This window comes from Cygnus olor, chromosome 1 (assembly GCF_009769625.2).
Source record: "Cygnus olor isolate bCygOlo1 chromosome 1, bCygOlo1.pri.v2, whole genome shotgun sequence".
Classification (NCBI taxonomy): Eukaryota; Metazoa; Chordata; class Aves; order Anseriformes; family Anatidae; genus Cygnus; species Cygnus olor.
Window position 1 is genome coordinate 169,063,870 of NC_049169.1, and position 19,992 is coordinate 169,083,861.

The following is a 19,992-nucleotide window of genomic DNA, read 5'->3' on the forward strand; positions in this document are numbered from 1 at the left end:
CTTTCTAATTTTGTCCCTGCACAGCCTCGCTACATCCTTGTAGTCCTCCTCAGTGGCCCGCCCTTTTTTCCAAAGATTATAAACCCTCTTTTTTCTGCTAAGCACAAGCCGCAACTCTCTGTTCAGCCAGGCCGGTCTTCTTCCATGCCGGCTCGTCTTTTGCCACGTGGGGACGGACCGCTCCTGTGCCGTTAAGATTTCCTTCTTGAGGAGCGCCCAGCCTTCCTGGACTCCTCTTCCCTTCAGAACCGCCTCCCAAGGGACTCGGCCAACCAGCGTCCTGAGCAGCTCAAAGTCAGCCCTCCGGAAGTCCAAGACAGCAGTTTTACTGGTCCCCTTCCTGGCCTCACCAAGAATAGAGAACTCTTACATTTCGTCGTCACTCTGCCCAAGACAGCTTCCGACCACCACATCTCCCACCAGTCCTTCTCTGTTTGTGACGAGAAGGTCTAGCGGGGCACCACCCCTGGTAGGTTCACTGACCAGCTGCGTCAGGAAGCTATCTTCCACGCTCTCCAGAAACCTCCTAGACTGCTTTCTCTGTGCCGTGTTGTGTTTCCAGGATATGTCCGGGAAGTTGAAGTCCCCCACGAGGACAAGCGCCGACGATTTCGCAACTTCTGTCAGTTGCCTATAAAACTCCTCATCCGTCTCGTCATCCTGGTTTGGCGGTCTATAACAGACCCCGACCAGGATGCTAGCCTTGCCGGCCTTCCCGCGGATCCTAACCCACAGGGATTCAACCTTATCATTCCCAGCCTGGAGTTCCACAACATCAAAAGATTCTCTAATGTAGAGAGCCACGCCACCACCCCCTCTGTGCTGCCTGTCCCTTCTGAAGAGCCGATAGCCAGGCATTGCAGCACTCCAGTCGTGGGAGGGGTCCCACCACGTCTCCGTGATGGCAAACAAGTCGTAGCCTGCCTGCTGCACGATGGCTTCCAGCTCCTCCTGTTTGTTACCCATGCTGCATGCATTAGTGTAGATGCACTTCAGCTGGGCCATCGCCTTCTTCCCCAGCCCAGCCATTGTTTCCCCCAGCACAGCTCCAACAAGCCTTATTTGAGCCCCGTCCCCCTTCTTGCCTAGTTTAAAGCGCTCTCTATGAGCCCCGCCAGCTCCTGGCCTAGGATCCGTTTTCCCCTTGGAGATAGGGACCCGTCTGGGGCCATCAGGCCGGGCGCCGAGTAAAGCACCCCATGGTGAAAAAAAAACAAAATTTCTGTGCTGGCACCAGCCTCTGAGCCACCTATTAACCACGTGAGCTTTCCGTGTCCTCTCCGTGCCTCTCCCTTCCCCCGTAGGGATAGACGAAAACACCACCTGCACTCCCGCTCCCTCCACCAATCGTCCCAGCCCCCTATAGTCCTGTTTGATAGCCTTGAGGCTTCTCTTTTCAACATCATCACTGCCAGCCTGGACTATCAAAAGTGGGTAATAGTCAGAGGGGCGAACCAGGTTTGGAAGCTTCCTGGTAACATCTCTGACCCTGGCCCCAGGGAGGCAGCAGACTTCCCTATGCGTGGGGTCAGGCCGACAAATAGGGCCCTCCGTTCCCCTGAGGAGGGAGTCGCCCACAACAATCATCCTTCTTTCTTTCTTGGTGGAGGCAGTCCTGAGGCATGGAGTCAACTTCCTCACCTCAGGCATTCCTGGGTAGGCTTCCTACCTCGTCCTCACCCACCGGTCTCTCAAGCTCCAGGGCCTCAAACCTATTGTTCAAGGGCACCTGGGAAGGCGGCGCCAGAAGGGGAGGGCATCTCCTGCGAGGTCGAGAAGGGACCTGTCTCCATTCCTCCTCAACTCGCAGGTCCCCTCCCTCTGTCCGATGGCGACAGGGCAGGGGGTCCACCCCCCTTTGGGGCGTCTCACCCTGGTCCCTCTCCCTCCGGTCCTGCAGGGAGTTGCTCCACCAGTCTATCTCCCGCTCACACTCCCTGATAGCCCTCAACCTCTGCACCTCCTCCTTGAGTTCCGCCACCATGCGGACCAGGTCGTCCACCTGCTCGCACCTCACGCAAGCAGTCTCTCTGCCTCCCGCCCATGGCAGCAAGAGGCTCAGACACTCCCCGCATCCGGAGACCTGAACTGCCGCATGTTTGGACGGGCAGTCGGTCTGGGTGTGTACTGACTTCCTAGAGAAAGCACCGTGCCTGGTGGAGACCATTGCAGCCCAGCTGACGGGAGAGTGCCGTTAGAGGACTTGTCCCTATGGGCGGGTGTGAGCGCTCCGCTCTTCCTGCCCGCCCTGCCTCGCTAACTGCCGCGTCACTCCCTGTTTGCCGGCCCTGGTCGCCGCGCTCCTGGTCGCTCGCGCTCCCTAAGGGCTGCCTTTGAACGGCCGGGGGGAGGAGCTGTCGCTGACGCTGCTGGCTCCGCCTACGCCTCGTCAGCCTCCCTCACGAGGGCTGCCGGTGCCTGGCGGCTCCCTCACGTAGGCTCGATGCCCGAAAAATAGCCCTGCCTGTCCCGATCCCGCGCTCCGCTGCAGCACGCGTCTGCCCCGGAGCCGGTCGCCTCGGCAAGTAGTTTTGCCTTTCTTCACCACTGCCAGTTTTGTAGCTGTACCACCCCAAGTGTGGGTGAGCTTGCAACAGGACAGAGGAGAGGAAGAAATGTGAGGGGAAGGAACAGCAATAGTGACTGAAACCAGGACAAAAACTCAGAAACACTGCTGGGAAAAGGCAGCATACTGCTCAGTATATGTCTCATAGTACTATAAACAGAAAAAAAAAAAAAAGCGGTATTTGTTAAAGAATAGTCTACAGCAAGGCAAGAGCTATAGGTCTCAAATAAGTGAATTTTAAGTATGAAATTAAGCATGTATAGCTAGATAGCTGGGCTGTGCCTATCTACAAACCCATTGCACCTGAGTCATTAATTCCTTGGGTGGTCCAGGAACTCCTTTGATAAAGTTTTCTCATCTTTGCGTAGACAAGATGATGGATTGTTTTGAAGCAACAGACTGACTTGAAACTAGATCATTAACTGAACATTTAGAATTAAGTTTTTGACTGATTACTAGAGGAATACTGCAGGTAAGATTTTGGACAGGTCTAGAAATTGCCTAAGGCAGCCCCTGCTGCATCTAGTCCAATTTGTACGCTTGGAAATGTTGATTAACATCCTGGGTGGTGATTCTCAAAGACTTCCAAAGGTGATTCATGCTGTAGAAATAATTAAATTGTGCCTAGGCAATAAATGGTCAAAAAAACTGTTCATGCAGTCATGGTCAGGTGGATTAGTCTTCTGTATGCAGTTATTTAATTGATGATTTGTATATAAAGACATACGAAGAGCAAAGAATTATGCATGCACTGGGTCTATCTAGACTACAAGAACTGTGCAAAACTGTGCAAGAACTGTTTGAGGAGTCTCTCCTGGTCCAGCTGAAGATGGTGTTTCAGAGATGCAATAGGTCTCTATTCAAAACCAGGACTTCCATCACCAACAGTGGCCAGAACAGCTGTTTGGGAACTTGATTCCTATGCAAACATTACCTCTGCCAAGATCACAACACATTATTTTTTTCTTATTTTTAATGAACACTGCCATGACTGCCTGTGCATCAGAGAGAACACACCATGTATGGTTCCAATTTACACCAAATTATGTTCTACTTTTTAAAAGTCAGTTCTAAAATTGTGTGTTATCTCTAGCATACTGTATACTTTAATAAGTAAACTTCACTTCTTTGCTAATATTTTATTGATCTGCAGCCAGGACAGGCCATATCAACATTGCCAGTTCTATTTTTTTAATGAGTCAACAACACAATTATTTATAAAAATCATACAACATATGGAGTATGCACTAAATAAGTGCAAGTGACTGAAAACTCATTAAAAACATCATTTCAAATATTCTATGAAAAACATCACAAAGGGCAATTGCATGTGATATATGAAATAGTTTGAAGTGTTCATACACAACTGCTGTAGGATCAACATGCTGTAAAGAATCTGCAAGAAAAAAATCTCAGATGAAATATTATATTCCAACATTATCTCTAGATCATATTAAGAAGAAAAATAACTTTTTTTTTTTATTTATTTATTAGACATCCTATTTGGGGTGAGGGTGGGAGTCAGGGGTTGCAAATTGACAGAAGAACTGATCTTTTTTTTTCTGAAATACATGAAGCAAATTTGGAATTGTTGGTATACATTAAATGTACTTTTGATGAAACAGGAAAATTATTTGAAATCATTTACAAATTGAAGTCTAGAGTATTTATCTTTGATATCTTCATAATACCCTTGCTACTCCAATACCTGAGACTTTTTTTTTCCAGGAAGATCTGCATCACACAGCTTGACATGTCATAACTTTGTCACATGGAAAAATAAGAATTAATGTGGGATACAAAATTCCTCACTTTAGGTGAAAAAAAAATTTTCCAAAGAAAAGGACTCCTACATGTCTTGTCTTCCCCTTTGCATAATGAAATATTCTTGTATCATGTAAGTTTCAAATTGCATAATATGCACTATTTCTCAAATTACATTTCCATATTAATGCCTTGGATAATTTTATGTTACATTTACAATTTGAGACGGAGGAAAATTGAGATATTTGTTTATAAGATATACTGTGGTTTTTTTGTTTTTTTTTTTTTTTAAACTGAATTTAGGGAGATAGACAACAGAAATTTGCCCTCTTTCATCAACACTTACTCAAGTAACTGGCTAAGTGAAAAGTCCAGATGTTTGTCTGTCTTTGTACTAGAGTATTGAGGAAATAAATGTCTTCCTCTACAACAGAAATATGTGAATATACTTAAGTTTCAATTCACATAATTCATGTCACATTTGCAATACAACTTTTGTGTTTGTAGCTAATTTTGTTCACCGCTTTGCCCAGATAACCTCTAGTCTTAAAACTTCAGGCAGGCAGCTTTTAAAACTGTAAATTGGAGCTGAGAGTCTGGATTGCCATTCAGAGGCTGAATTTACACTGTAAAATAAATTTACACTGTAAAATGGAATTCTTCCAATGAAAATACTCCAGATATATTACTGTGTGAGACTGTCATTTTTGTTCTTTCTTATCAAGTTGGGAGAAAATAAAGCATATGACTGATTTTGGTCTAACGAAAGATAATGTTGTCCAAGATAATAACTGGTTTTGAAAAAAAAAATCCACAGTCACATTGTAATTCCACTCCCTTTAATTCAGTTTTGATGTAATAGAGACTTATTTTTTATTATTTGATTTATTTGGGGTGGGAAAAAAAATAGTTTTTGTTTGTTTGTTTGTTTGTTTGTTTGTTTTCCCAGTAATTGATAGGAAATCAGTGAAATCAATTGTGATGTTCTGGACTAAATCAGTGATTTCATTGCCTTCAGTGAATCTTCTGAAGGAAACTTATTTAGATGTAGCTGAAGTTCACTATGTCTGATTGAATTGGGTAATAATCTCTTTTTATTATTAAGGACATTCTGAATCTGGTAAAGACTTTGCACAGCAACTGAATTTTTTTTTTTTTTTAATTCACTTTATGGGGGAAAAAAACAAAACAAAACTCTTAAATGTCAAAGAAGACAAAATGAAAACGCATTTCTATAAAATAAAGCCACATCAACTTCATGCAAGCTATCAAAACAGGACCAAAAACACATTCAAGCCTATCATAGTTAAACCTTCAAAGAGAATAAACGCAGAATTTTTGTATTTGGGTACTAAGTGCTCTCCTGGAAGTTACAAAGAATGTATGTTATTTCATACCAGAGCTTTGACAGATGTCAGTGGTGGCTAGAAATATTTCCTTTCCTCTCAAAAAGTTTTGGAACTCTTAGATATTCTTGCTCCTGCCTGATGAAGCATCATTACATGGAACGTTGTCTTACCTCTGAGAAACCATTTTCTTTCATGATCCTCATTAGTCTGTATTAAGTAAAAATAACCACAGAGTACTTTAATAATATCTAGCAAACATGATAATGTTCACAACGCTTCCGTTTCAAAAAGATTGTTAAGGAATTAAAAAGGTTGTTTTCAATAGCACCAGTGGATTAGGAAGCAAGTTACTACTGTTAAGAAATGAACTATCAAAATCCATTCTGAAGAGAGTTTTAAATAGATGTAGAAAGAAAACATCCTTACCAATATAAATTTTAGAATGAATACACTCTGAATACTGCATACACATATTCCCTATTCATAGACTATTGTTGATTGTATATACAAATAAATCTATCAAGCACATGCCTGCAGCAAGCACAAAAAAAAAGACGTAAAACTATTAGACTGGTGATAAGTACGACATTTTCATTTTATTCAGATTCTTTCAGATTCTTTGGTAACATTTTAAAAAGGTTACTATATTAAAGTTTCAGAAAAGATTGTAGTTCTTAGACATTTGCCCAGCTCTACTCTAGGATAACATTTTTTTTTCTTCTGATATTATAGGCCCATATAGTTCTGTCATTTTTTTTATTATTATGGTTAAATTGAAAAAAATAAATAAAAAAGTAAACTCACTTCCTTCTGCCAGTTATCACAAAAAATATTCCATAAGACATTCCATATATATAAGTCAGAAAGGATACAATTCTAAGGCAGAGTCAGCAAAGATTTATTGTTCCTGGGAAAATTCTTGACGTTCGGTATGGTAAACAGGGAATCGTCATCTTTGCATGTATGGTAGATTTTCTCCCTGTTTTGAGATAATTTAGTAAGTGAATGCAGTTACTCAGTTTCATTTTATTCTGCTGAGTTTTTTTCTAGACACATTTGATAAAAGTTAATGTGGACTGCATAGTTACAATCTTTGCTTTATAAATTTGTAATTTTACTACCATAGATCCAGAGTGAAGTTTTGAAAGCTATACAGTTAAAAATAAATTATTTTGTGACTTTATCAGCTGTCTTGGTCTTCATATTTAAATTTTTATATCCAATTAGAACAAGTTGAAAGAGTAGGCAAATGGAAATGTTATGTGGACTTTGAAATGAGGACTTGAAACAGCTTGTGACAGCGTTCCCTCACATGCCCTTGCAGAATCAAGGACTAAGTTACAAAGCTTAAAAAACAGAATGTATCATTTCATAGGTCAGCACATTTACAGGTGGGTGTAAAGTACTTAAAGTGTTTGAGAAACTTCAAAATTACTTGCAATGCAGTAGAATTAGTGACAGTAAAGCTTGCACTAACATATGGCAAGCAAAGTCATACTCAGGATAGAACTGGTCAAAAACTCATCTATTTTCTCCAGCAAGGGGCCTTCAAACAATTAGAATTTTCATAGAACTTTCCTGGAAAGTTGCTAATACTGATGTTGAGAGTACTGCTTACCTGGTATCTTAAAGGTCTGGTTCTGGTATCGGAGAGGACTCAGGACCATTGTTCAGCTGCAGAGAAAAAATAGGGTGAATCACAGGAGGTACTGCTAAGATGAAAACACAATGTGATGCTGAACTGGAAATATACAAATATTTTAATGAGAGTAGGTATAATTACAAGAATGATTTCTTTTTTTTTTTTTTTTTATCTCATAGGAAATTTTAAAGTTTTATATCCTCCTCTAGCTTCGTCTTAAATAGGAATACAGGTGTACATATATCAATTTTGTAACTCAGAGAAACTGTATTATGCATGTTCTCCATCCGAAAGAAACGGTCATCTCTGTTCTTGAAAGAGCCCAGTTCAAATACGTGTTTCCATGTGTGTACATCTTCTACACCAATGAGAGCAAGATTCCCCTGTAATTTTGCTAGGTGTGGTTGTGAAAGATCCGGCTTTTATACATGAGCATAGAAGTTTAAGGAATCATATCTCTCTATGGCATGTGACCTATGCGACAGTCATAAAATGAATAAGAGGAGAAAAACATTGTTTACCGCTACAAGTATATGAAGAAAGAAAATCTTTTCCTTCCACCCAAAACAGCAGAATGCAAACCAACTGTTGTTCCATGGTCTTTCCTCACACTTGCAGATGGACACCTCATAATACCGTGATTTACTATTTTTTATTCATGTGATTGCGTGAATAAATGCACACTCTTTAATGGAATTAAGCATAAACACATTGCTGAGAACATGTGAAGTTAATGAGTGCAAATGCAAGGAACTGTGTAAAAGATTTTGTTTGATAATGAGGCAAAAAGACTAGTCCATTAAAATAAAATGCACATTCCAAGTAGAGAAAATACAGAAAGGAACTGCACTGCATGAAAAGAACTGAAAGAAAATTACATATTTTTTGTATATTTTGCAATGCACAGATTACAGGTAGCTGAGTAAACCAGAAATATTTATTTTAATAACAGTTTTGAGGTTCCATGACATATATAGAATACCTAAAGGTATTTAGTATTGATGTACTCTGCTTCCTAGTTTCTAAGCTGTGTTTCCTGGAAATTACAGTATTTTGCTTATTTCCTGTGTTAGTTTTACCCTGCTAAACAGCTGAAATGCACCACAACCATCCTCTCACTCCCGCTCCTCAAAGGAAAAGGCAGAGAAAATACGGAAAGGGATGAAGGAGATCACCCACCAGTTATCAACACGGGCAAAACAGACGCAGCTTAAGGAGATTAATATAAACTATTACGTATCACCAGCAGACTAGAGCAGTGAGAAATGAAAAGCAAACTAAAAACACCTTCCTCCCCCATCCACCCTCTTCTACCTCCTGTCCCCAAGTTGCAGAGGGGAATGGGGGAATGGGGGCTACGGTCAGTCCTTAAGGCTTTGTCTCCACCACTTCTCACGGTCACTCTCTGCCCCTGCTCCATGTAGGGTCCCTCCCGTGGGATGCCGTCCTTCCTCAACTGAGCCTGCAGGGACTTCCCACAGACAGCACCTCTTCAAGAACTGCTTCAACATGGGTCCATAGTACAGGGTACAGCCCGTCAGGATCAAACTGCTCCAGCACGGGTCCCCCACGGGCGGCAGCTCCCCCCAGACCTCCTGCTCCTGCATGGGCTCCTCTCCACGGGCTGCAGCTCCGGCCTGGGGCCTGCTCCTGTGGGGGCTCTCCATGGGCCGCAGCCTCCTCCAGGCCACATCCACCTGCTCCACCGGGGGCTCCTCCATGGGCTGCAGCATGGAGATCTGCTCCATGTGGGACCCATGGGCTGCAGGGGGACAGCCTGATCCACCAGGGGCCTCTCCACAGGCCTCAGGGGAACTTCTGCTGCACGCCTGGAGCACCTCCTGCCCTCCTTCTGCACTGACCTTGGTGTCTGCAGGGCTGGTTCTCACTCCTCGCTCTCCCAGCTACTGTTGCACAGCAGTTTTTTTTCTCCCTTTCTTAAATCTGCTCTCCCAGAGGAGCAAACAGCGTCCCTCACTGTCTCAGCTCTGGCCAGGTGCGGGTCCCTTTTGAAGCCGGCTGGAGCTGGCTTTTATCTGACATGGGGAAGTTTCTGGTCTCTTGTCACAGAGGCCACCGCCACAGCCCCCCTGCTACCAAAACCTTGTCTTGTAAACCCATTACATTTCCTGAGTTAAATTAATGAACAAATGCTCTTACAAAATGAAATGTATTTCAAATATTTCAATAGCTGTCAGCATTTTAATTTCACTGATCAGACTGTCATACCATATTGTACCTTTCAATTATTCACAGGATTTTGAAATCAGCACAGGACATCTTGGGTGCATGCTGACTGGCATATTCTGCATGCTATCATGTAATCACAGTTTTGTATGATTTAGCAACATATAGCTCTTAATCATTTTCACCTTTCAAAATGTCACCAGGTAGCAGAAAGTTGTACATGATGTAGATAACTCCCTGGAAGGAAGGTGGAGTATATTTGCTTCTAATGAGCCTGGTTGCCAAGAGTGTCTGAAATATTACACGTAGCTTTCTTAAATTGATGAAGATGTGTGTATGAGTACCGTAAACACTAGAGATACCTGAAGACAAAAACTCTTTGTTAAGGAAAGGTTAGTAGGAAACTAGACTCACTTGGCCATTTAGCACAATCTACAGTACAGGAAGAAAAAAAAAAAAAAAAAAGAAAAAAAGAAAAAAAAAGAGAGAGAGAGAGAAAAGCAAAAAGCAGACAGATCTCTTATAATGAAAATATTCCTGGAATAACACATAGAGCTGGAAAGTATCTGTCTTTGTAGAGAAGGGGAAGAAGAAATAGAGAACATACAGAACTCCTCCCTCTACTCAAACATTTCTCAATATCTGAGGTACCCAATGAAACGTATGTGTGAAGAACAGTGGACGTTTATGTTGGCATGGAAAAAAATAAATAATTAAAAAATAAAATCAGAAGCTACAGTCCTGTGATGTTTGTGGCCCATAGATAAACAATATTGACCTTGCCTCTGCATGGTTAATTCCAAATAGCATTCAGTGTCTGTAGCTGTCATGAACTTTTCTGCCAGTTTCAAGAGATCGGAGTACGAACAGCTTGAAACACAGTCATATATTTCTTGATTTTTTCATTTGTCAAAATGGACGAAGTAAAAGATAATATATTGAGCAATCAGCAAATTCAAGGTAGTCTGGACTAAGCATAGAATCATAATACGGTTTGGGTTGGAGGGGACCTTAAAAATCATCTAGTTCCAGTGCCTCACCACCCTCAGAGTAAAGAATTTCTTTTGAATATCTAATCTAAATCTACCATCTCTTAAGCTTAAAAATCATTACTCCTTGTGCTATCACTGCAGTCCCTGATAAAGAGTCTCTTCCCATCTTTCCTGTAGGCCCCCTTTAAGTATTGAAAGGATGCTATAAGGTCTTCCCAGAGCCTTTTCTTCTCTAGGCTAAATAACCCCAGTTCTCTTAGGTTTCTTCATAAGAGAGGAGCTCCAGCCCTCTGATCATCTTCATGGCCCTCCTCTGGATCCACTCTAACAGGTCCATGTCTTTCTTGTGCTGGAGACCCCAGAGCTGAATGTAGTGCTCCAGATGGGGTCTCAGGAGAGAAGAGTAGAAGGGGAGAATTGCCTCCTGTGACCTGCTAGCTATACTTCTTTTTATAGACACAGACACAGATTTCTAGGTTGGAAGAGACCTCAAGATCATCGAGTCCAACCTCCGACCTAACACTAAGCACTCCACTAAACCATATCGCTAAGCTCTACATCTAAACGTCTTTTAAAGACCTCCAGGGATGGTGACTCCACCACCTCCCTGGGCAGCCCGTTCCAATGCTTAATAACCCTTTCGGTAAAGAAGTACTTCCTAACATCCAACCTAAAACTCCCCTGTCGCAACTTTCGCCCATTCCCCCTCATCCTGTCACCAGGCACGTGGGAGAACAGACCAATCCCCACCTCTCTACAGCCTCCTTTAAGGTAACTGTAGAGAGCGATAAGGTCGCCCCTGAGCCTCCTCTTCTCCAGGCTGAACAAGCCCAGCTCCCTCAGCCGCTCCTCGTAAGACTTGTTCTCCAGACCCCTCACCAGCTTGGTCGCCCTTCTCTGGACTCGCTCGAGCACGTCCATGTCCTTCCTGTAGCGAGGGGCCCAAAACTGAACACAGTACTCGAGGTGCGGCCTCACCAGAGCCGAGTACAGGGGGACAATCACCCCCCTAGACCTGCTGGCCACACTGCTTCTTATACAGGCCAGGATGCTGTTGGCCTTCTTGGCCACCTGAGCACACTGCTGGCTCATATTCAGCCAACTATCAACCAATACTCCCAGATCCTTCTCTGCCAGGCAGCTTTCCAACTACTCATCTCCCAGCCTGTAACTCTGCTTGGGGTTGTTGCGCCCCAGGTGCAGGACCCGGCACTTGGCCTTGTTGAACTTCATACAGTTGACCTCAGCCCATCGCTCCAGCCTATCCAGATCATTCTTTTTATAGAATTATAGAATCATTAAGGTTGGAAAACACCTCCAAGATCATCTGGTCCAACCATCATGCTACCATCAATGTCACCCACTAAACCATGTCCCTAAGCACCAGGTCCAACCTTTCCTTAAACATCCCCAGGGACGGTCACTTCACCACTTCCCTGGGCAACTGTAGTGGGTTTACGTGGCAAGATTTTGGTAGCAGGGGTGCCACAGGGGTGGCTTCTGCAAGAAGAATCCAGAAGCTGACCCATGTTAGATAAGGGCCACACCACTGGCCAGAGCCAGGCCAATGAGTGATGTTGTTTGCACCTCTGTGAGAGCAGATTTAAGACAGAGGGAAAAAAGAAAAAGAAAGAAAAAAAAAAAAGCTGCGGAACAGCAGCTGGGAGAATGAAAGGAGTGAGAAACAGCCTTGCAGGCACCAAGGTGAGTGAAGAAGAAGGGGGAGAGGTGCTCCAGGTGCCGGTGCAGAACTCCCCTGCAGCCTGTGCTGAGGACCATGGTAAAGGAGGTTGAAGGAGGCTACGGCCTGTGGAGGACCCCCCGCCAGAGCAGATTCCAGGCCAGACCTGTAGCCCGTGGAGAGGAAGGAGCCCATGCAGGAGCAGGTGACCTGGCAAGAGCTGCTACCTGTGGGGGACCCAGGTTGGAGAAGTTCACTCCTGAGGGATGGACCCCGTGGTACGGACCCATAGCTGGAGCAGTTCTTGAAGAGCTGCTGCCTGTGGGAAGCCCATGCAGGATCAGTTTGGGAAGGACTGCATCCCGTGGGAGGGACCCCATGTTGGAGCAGGGGAAGAGAGTGACCGAGAAGGAGCAGCGGAGACGAAGTGCTATAGACTGACCGCAGCTCCCATTCCCCGTTTCCCCTGCGCCACTCGGGGGAGGAGGTGGAAGAGGGTGAATGGGGGAAAGGCGTTTTTGGTTTCTTTCCTTTGTTTCTCACTTCTCTAGCTTGTTAGCAATAGGCAATAAATCTTACTATCTCCCTACTCTGAGCCTGTTTTGCCTGTCACGATAATTGTTGAGTGATCTCCCTGTCCTTATCTCAACCCTTGCGCTCTTTGTCTTGTATTTTCTCCCCCTTCCTCTTTGAGGAGGGGGAGTGAGAGAGCAGCCGTGGAGGTACTCAGCTGCCCACCCAGGTAAAACCACCACAGCAACCCAATGCCTGACTACTCCTTCTGAGAAGAAGTATCTCCTAATTTCCAACCTAAACCTCCCCTGGTGCAACTTCCCATGGGTACATTCCCTCTAGTCCTACCTCTATGAGAAGAGGCTGACCCCCAGCTCCCCACAACTTCCTTTCAGTGAGTTGTAGAGAGCAATAAGAGCCTTCTCTTCTCCAGGCTAAACAACCCCAGTTCCCTCAGCTGTACCTCATAAGACTTGTGTGCCAGACCAGCTTTGTAGCCCTTCTCTGAACATGTTCCAGGGCCTTGATGTCTTTCCTGTAGTGAGGGGCCTGAAACTGAACACAGTACTCAGGATGTAGCCTCACCCGATCTGAGTACAAATCATTCAATCACCTCCCTGGTCCTGCTGGCTACACGGTTCTTGATACAAGCCATGATGCCACTGGCCTTGTTGGCCACCTGGGCAAACTGCCGGCTCATGTTCAGCTGAGCATCAACCAACACCCCCAGATCCTTTTCCTCTGCACAGCTTTCCAGCCACCCTACCCCAATCCTGTATCACTGCATGGGGTTGCTGTGGACAAAGTGCAGGGCTCATCACTTAGCCATGTTGAACATCATCCGATTGGCCTCTGCCCATCGACCCTTTCTGTTCAGGTCACTCTGCAGGGCCTTCCTACCCTCCGGCAGGTGGACACTTCCCCCCAGCTTGGTGTCATCTGCAAAATTACTGAAGGTGAACTCAATTCCCTCATCCAAATCATCAATAAAGATATTAAAGAGGATGGGCCCCAACACCGACCCCTGGGGAACACCACTAGTGACCGGTGGCCAGCTGGATTTCACTATTCAGCACTACTCTCTGGGCCTGGACATCCAACCAGTTTTTAACCCAGCAAAGACTGTACCTGTCCAAGCCATGGGCTGTCAGCTTCTCCAAGTGAATACTGTGGGAAACCATGCCAAAGGCCTTGCTGAAGTCAAGGTAGACTCCATCAACAGGCTTTCCCTCCTCCACCAGGTGGGTCACCTGGTCATAGAAGGGGATGAGGTTGGTCAGGCAGGACTTGCCTTTCAAGAACCCATTCTGACTGGGCCTGATCCCCTGGTTGTCCTGCACATGCTGCGTGATTGCATTCAAGATGACCTGTTCCATCACCTTTCCTGGCACCGAGGTCAGGCTGACAGACCTGTAGTTCCCCGGGTCCTCTTTACAACCCTTTTTATAAATGGGCATCACATTAGCAAGTCACCGGTCATCTGGGACCTCTCTGGATGACCGTGACCACGGACAGATGATGGAAAGCAACCCAGCAATCACATCCGCCAGCTCCCTCAGCACCCTCGGGTGGATCCCATCTGGCCCCATGGCCTTGTGACAGTCCAGGTGGAGAAGCAGGTCTCTAACTGCTTCCACGTGAACTGTGGGGGGTTTCTTCTGCTCTTTGTCCCAGACTTCCAGGTTGGGAGTCTGGTTACTCTGAGGATAAGTGGTCTGGCTAGTAAAGACAGATGGAAGGAAGGCATTAAGAACCTCAGCCTTTTCCTTACCCTCAGTAGTCATGTTCCCCCCTGCATCCATTAAAGATGGAGGTTCTCCTTGGCCATCCTCTTGCTGTTAATATATTTGTAAAAACATTTTTTGTTATCCTTAACAGGTTGAGCTCGTGCTGGGCTTTAACCTTCCTGATTTTTTCTCTTCATATGCTGGTAACTTCCTTGTTCTCTCCACAAGGTGCCTGTCAGTTTTTCCACCAACCGCAGACTCTTTTTTTCTCCTGGGAGCTCAGCAAAAGTTCCCTGTCCAGCCATGTCAGTCTTCTTCCCCAGTGATTCATCTTACAGCACGCGGAGACAGCCTTCTGCTGCACCTGTAAGAATTCCTTCTTGAGGAGCAGCCAGCCTTTCTGGACCCCTCTGCCCTTCAGGACTGACTCCCAAGGGACCCTCCCTACCAGTGTCCTGAACTATTCAAAGTCTGCCCTCCAGAAATCCAAGGTAGCAGTTTTACTGACCCCCCTCCTGACTTCACCAAGAATAGAGAACTCTACTATTTCATGGTCACTCTGCCCAAGACAGCTCCCAACCACCACATCTCCCACCAGTCCTTCTCTGCTCATGAACAGCAGGTCTAGGGAGGAACCCCCTCTGACAGCTCACTAACTAGCTGAGTCAGAAATCAATCTTCTACACACTCCAGGAACCTCCTTGACTGCTTCCTCAGGGCTGTATTGTACTGCCAGCCTATGTCCAGGAAGTTAAAGTCCCCCACAAGAACAAGTGGTCATGATTGCATGACTTCCAACAGCTGCTTGCAGAACGCCTCATCCATCTCTTCATTCTGGTTTGACAGTCTATAACAGACCCCCACCAGGATGTCCACTTTGTTGGCCATCTGCCTGATCCTTATCCATATGGACTCTACCTTATCATTCCCAACCCTGAGCTCATTAACATCAAAACACCCTCTAATTTAAAGAGCCATGCCACCAACCCTCCTTTGCTCTTCTTCAGTCCTCTGTGAAGGGGAGTCAGTAGATCAAAAAGAAGACTATGATGTGGCCTCTACAATGTAAACTAGCTAGCACGTCAAGTCTTGATCAAGACCATGGTAGGCTTATGCAAAAGAATGAGAACTAGGAGTTTAAAAATTAGTATTTTACAGGAGGAGGTTTTGTAGAACATGGAGCAAATATATTTGTGATTACATAGCAAACAGTGCAAAACTGATGGGGAAAGGGATCTGGACTGGAGAGGAAGGTTAGCCTTTGAAAGAGTTAATTATATTCATATTATTTTATTCCTCAATGTACAAGCACAGTATTTCAAGGTGCTTTCCTTTGCTTCTGAACACACCATTGGTGTGGTCACCAATGTGGTGCTGTTGACACCCTGTCCCACCCAGAGGGACATTAAAAGGCTCGTTAGGTGGGCGTGTGTGGAACTCCTGAAGTTCAACAAGGCCAAGTGCAAGGTGTTGCACCTGGGTTGGGGCAATTCCAAAGTTGAATACAGTCTGAGTGATGAGTGGATGAGAGAGCAGGCCTGTGGAAAGGACTTTGGGGGTTCTGGTGGATGAAAAGCTCAATGTGAGCCAGTAGTGTGTGCTTGCAGCCCAGAAAACGAACCATAATCTGGGCCGTACGCAGCTTGTGAAGGGCCTGGAACACAAGTCCTATGAGGAGCGGTTGAGGGAACTGGGGTTGTTTAGTTTGGAGAAGAGGAGGCTCAGGGGAGACCTTATGGCTCTCTACAACTCACTGAAAGGAAGTTATGGGGAGCTGGGGGTCAGCCTCTTCTCACAGGTAACTAGTGATAAGACTAGAGGGAATGGCCTTAAGTTGCGCCAGGGAAGATTTAGGTTGGAAATTAGGAGACATCTCTTCTCTGAAAGACTAGTCAGACATTGGAATGGGTTGCCCAGGGAACTGGTGAAGTAACCGTCCCTGGGGGTGTTTAAGGAAAGGTCGGACCTGGTGCTTAGGGACATGGTTTAGTGGGTGACATTGATGGTAGCATGATGGTTGGATCAGATGACCTTGGAGGTCTGAGATAGAGTTAATCTTCTTCATAAAGGCTCACACGGTGCTGTGTTCTGTATTTTTTATTAAAATAGTGGTGATAATACACCAATGTTTTCAGTTGTTACAGAGCAGTGCTTATACAGAGCCAAGGACTTTTCTGCTTCTTGTGCAGGACAGTTGACCCAAACTAACCAAAGATATATTCCATACCATATGATGCCATACTCAAAAAGCTACAGTAAAGAAGGAGGAAGGGGGGAATGTTTGGAGTGATAACATGTGGCTTAAGTGGCTGAACACCTGCCTGCTGATGGGAAATAGCAAACGAATTCCCTGTTTTGCTTTGCTTTACCTAATATTCTGTCTTTATCTCAACACCTGGGTATTCACACTTTGACCTTTCCAATTCTCTCCTCCATCCCATCTGGGCAAAATGAGTGAGCAGCTGTGTGGTAGGTAGTTGCTTGCTGGAGTTAAAGCACAATATATAGTTCAGTCTGCTTTTTATTGACTGCAGGTAAACCTTTTCTGCCCACTGCGTACAGAATACCTAACCAATGGATTAAAATATTTTCCTTTCTGGATTGTTTTTTTCCCTAAAAAAAAGGACAGATACTTTGTCTTCATACTATGCATCAGACACTGACTGCTCTAAAAGAAAGGAGAATAATCTACATGAGATACACTGTTGCATTTGAAAGACTTGCAGCAGAGATGCCACAGATCCTAGATACTAATCAGTAGAACTCAGAAAAGCCCTCAAGTATGGCTACAAGGTAGCATCTAGTCAGCTTGTCCATTTACTTCTCAAAGAAATGTCTATCTGCTGTTAGCACATGTAAACACACATCTGCTGATTTTTGTCTTTTCAGTCCAATCTCTCAAATACAAGTCATCCAGTCTTAAAACAGAAAAATTGGAGACACTTGCTAAAGCTGTCAGCCAGTCAATCAATCTAAAAATGTGTATTTTTTCACACAAAATATAGCTCTATTGCATAATCATTTCACCCAGACACGGAGGAAGTAACTTGCTAATAATAACATATAGATACTTATAATAGTTATTAAATGTAGTAATAATAATAATATAAGATGAAATACTTAAAAATAGATTCCTTGTGAACAGATAAATATAATGATGCTGCTTCTGTCTTGTTAAAAAAAGAAAAAAAAAAAAATAGACTCCCCCAGCCCAGAGTTGTGTTCAGTTCAGAGGGGTTCTAGGCAACTCATTTGTACATTGATCACTTTTCAGGAAAGATGGCAGGATTAAAATAAAGGGATAACTTTTACCTTAACCAAGAATGAACTGAGTTGAGGTAGATACCACATTTTTCATTTTTCCAACTGTATATATATCTTTATACAAGCCATACTGAGACAGTTTACATTTAAAACCAATAAAAAGAAATACAGCTTTATAGGATACATGATTAGTTGTTAGAACTTAAGGCCATGTGATGGGCATATGAATTTTCAGAGAGTTTAAACTTACATACATGATCTAGAAAGAGGATTGAGTCATTTGTTTGCTTTTTAATGATTGTAGCTATACATTTTATGTTCACTGCATACAGAAAACCTAATGGATTAAAATATTTACCTTTCTAGATTACTTTTCCCTTCAAAAGGAAAGATATTTTGTCTTCATATCAGACACTGATTGCTCTAAAAGAAAGGAGAATAATCTAGATGAGGCACCATTGCATTTGAAAGAATAGCTCTTTGGTTTAAAATACATTGTGTAAGAGGACTCAAAATGCCATGGAAATCATTCTATTGAGATAGAGTATTATCATGTGATCTTGCTGTGAACTGTATTTCTTTATTCCTGTGGAAGTGCGGGATGCTTCAAACTATATATACTAAGGGAAATAGAAAATAATTTTGCTTATGAAACTTATCATTGTAAAAACCTGTGGGCCACTGATTTATAGCAATTGATTCTGTTCCATAGAAGAAACAAGGTCGAATATGTGTTACCCTCTATTCTGTACTATTTTAACTATTGCATGTTTTTCTATAGTCTATTGCTTGAGGTTCTCTATTAGAAAACAAGTCTTATGAGGAGTGGCTGAGGGAGCTGAGGTTATTTAGCTTGGAGAAAAGGAGGCTCGGGAGAGACCTTATCGCTCTTTACAATTAACTTGAAGGAGGTTGTAGTAAGGTGGGAGTTGGTCTCTTCTCCCAAGCAACAAGCAATAGGACAAGATTAAATGGCCTCAAGTTGTGCCAGGGGAGGTTTAGGTTGGATATTTGGAAAAAAAAAAAAAAAAATGTACTGAAATGGTTGTGAGGCATTGGAACAGGCTGCCCAGGAAAGTAGTTGAGTCACCATCCCTGGAGGTATTCCAAATATATACATGTATATATCTACATGTAGATGTGGTGCTTAGGGAGTGGTAGACTTGGCACGTTAAAAGTTGGATTTGATGATATTAGAGGTATTTTCCAACCTAAATTCATAGAATCATAGAATAGAATCATAGAATATCCTGAGTTGGAAGGGACCCATAAGGATCATCAAGTCCAACTCCTGGCACCGCACAGGTCTGCCCAAAAGTTTAGACCATGTGACTAAGTGCATAGTACAATCTCTTCTTAAATTCAGACAGGCTTGGTGCAGTGACTACTTCAATGGGGAGCCTGTTCTTATTTAACTTATTTTTTTATTTCATCTTTCAGATGATCAAAATCTAGGTGAACTGAATATCTCTCTAGACTCCATTGACTCTAATGATGAAGTATCCACAAAGTATGACAGCTTAGTCACATGTTTCATATGGGTACATGTATTTAGACACCTGAAGTAAAAGGTCAGTAATCTGGAGCAGAATTCCACTTGAGGGAGTCAAGTTGCTGAAACTAAGCCTACAGAAGAGGAGACTGAGCGGAGGCCTCGTGGCAGCCTGCAGCTTCCCCACAAGGGGAGCAGAGGGGCAGGTGCTGAGCTCTGCTCTCTGGGGACAGCGACAGGACCCGAGGGACCAGCATGGAGCTGGGACAGGAGAGGGTCAGGCTGGGTGTTAGGAAAAGGTTCTTTACTGAAAATGTCATCAGGAAGTGGAGCAGACTCCCCAGGGCACTGGTCATAGCACCGAGCCTGACGGAGTTCGAAAAGTGTTTGGACAATGCTCTCAGACACATGGTCTGATTTTTGGGTGGGCCTGTGTGGAACCAGGAGTTGGACCGGATGATCCTTGTTGATCCCTTCCAACTTGGGATATTCTGTCATTCTTAGATGACTTGTCCCTTCTGAAAACTCCAGAATATCTGAGTCATTTACATGGGGCTAGTAGATATTATGCAGGATGATGAAACATTTACACTTTCCTGGATTGGCCCAATCTGGCCAAAGGGATATTTCAAACCATATGATGTCATGCTCAGCAATAAAAGATTGTGGTAAAGAAGAAGGAAAGAGGAGATGTTCAGAGAGATGGTGTTTGTCTTCCCAAGAAACTGTTATGTGTGATGAGCCCTGCTTTCTTGGCAATGGCTGAACATCTGCTTGCCAATGGGAAGGAACAAATGAATTGCTTGTTTTGCTTT